Consider the following 1,694-nt stretch of genomic DNA (forward strand, 5'->3'; position numbering starts at 1 on the left):
AAGGAATGTCATCATTGTATACTGAATAAATGTGCAAAAATTTCAAAGAATTAAAAAATATATATATAGTATTTCAAAAAGAACCATCTCCATTTGGAGCATGCCACAAAAAAGAAACCTTTCAGAAATTTAAGCAAACAAGGCCACCAGCATTGTAGCTACATCTTCTGCTAACAGAAAATGCCAAAACAACTATTTGGTCAAGTCATTCAAAATTCTGAATAGGCAATAAAATATTTGCCAAAACATTTGGATAGTCCAGCCAATTCAGTTCAATTTGCCTTGAAGCCTTTATAATATAATTCTTTCTGTGCTTCCTAGTCTAAGCAAACCTGATATGGTCTTGTGGTTTTTTTTGTTCTTTGTTTTTTTGTTTGTTTGTTTGTTTTTGTTTTGTTTTCAGTGATATAACCCAGTTTCTAAGTATTGGTGCTTTATATTCCAAAGAAATTCCTGAGTGTGCTTTAAGTTTTCTAAAGTCAACACTTGTATTAATAAAATATTATGTAAATAGGCAGCTCCTTGGAGATACTGTGGATCTGTTTTATTTCAACAGTATTTGGACAGAACAGACCTGGGAACTCCCTTTGTTAGCTTCCAGACACCTTCTAGTCTCTCCAGTCGCAGCCTCCAGGACCAACTCCTCATCACCTTTTTTTTTTTAGACGCAGCCAACACTGTCTCTTTTCAGTTAGCTCCATACTCCGGATTAGCTATGACCTCTCAGATCGCTCAGCATTCGGAGGCTGCTGTGAACTGCCAGGTCAGCTTACACCTGTGCGCCTCCTACACCTTTCTCTGGGCTACGATTTTGATGACGTGACTCTGGAAGATATAGGCCACTTCTTCCATGAATTGTCCCAGGAGAACCAGGAGGGTGTCCAGTGTCTCTTCAAGTTGCAGAACAAACCCTGGGCCAGAGTACTATTTCAGGATGTGCAGAAGCCATCTCAAGATGAATGGGGCAAAACCCTGGAGGCCATGGAACTTTCCTCAGCCCTGGAGAGTAACCTGAACCAAGAATTCTTAGATCTTCATTCCCTGGGTGTTGCCGATAAGACCCTGATGTCTGTCACTTTTTGGAAAACCGCTTCCTGGATAAGGATGTGAAGCTCAAGAAGACAGGCAACGACCTGACCAACCTCCATAGGCTAGCAGTGCCATAGCCAGAACAGACTGGTGTGCTCCAGCCATCTCTGGAAGAGAATCTCTTTAAGTGGCTCACTCTTTCAGTATGACCATGAGGTGGCGTTATCTTCCAAGGGCCTCCCTCCTCTGCTCTTCACCAGCCAGCCTTAGAACCTCCACTTGAATGAACCTTTCAAGCCACTGGATCCTCTCCAAGTCTTGGACCAAGTAAAAATAAAGCATATATATATATATATATATATATATATATATATATATATATATATATATGCTTTATAATAAAATCATAGTTGATTTTAGATCCTATTGATAACGATGAAAATAGATTTGTAAATTACATTCAATTTCATAAGTTCATACATAATGCTTAGTTCAAGAGTATTTCTCATTACACTTAATTTTTAAAAATATTGTCCAGGGTTGAGAATGTAGCTCAGAAAGAAAATATCCAGGAAAGGAAAGGAAAGGAAAGGAAAGGAAAGGAAAGGAAAGGAAAGGAAAGGAAAGGAAAGGAAAGGAAAGGAAAGGAAAGGAAAGGAAAGGAA

At 38.8% G+C, this 1,694-nt stretch overlaps 1 pseudogene; it reads left to right on the top strand.

The window, feature by feature from the left end:
• The first annotated feature begins 715 nt into the window (after positions 1-715).
• LOC110330861 lies at positions 716-1,238 on the top strand (annotated as a pseudogene).
• The last annotated feature ends 456 nt before the right edge of the window (positions 1,239-1,694 follow it).

The sequence above is a fragment of the Mus pahari genome, chromosome 13 (genome assembly GCF_900095145.1).
Source record: "Mus pahari chromosome 13, PAHARI_EIJ_v1.1, whole genome shotgun sequence".
Taxonomy (NCBI): Eukaryota; Metazoa; Chordata; class Mammalia; order Rodentia; family Muridae; genus Mus; species Mus pahari.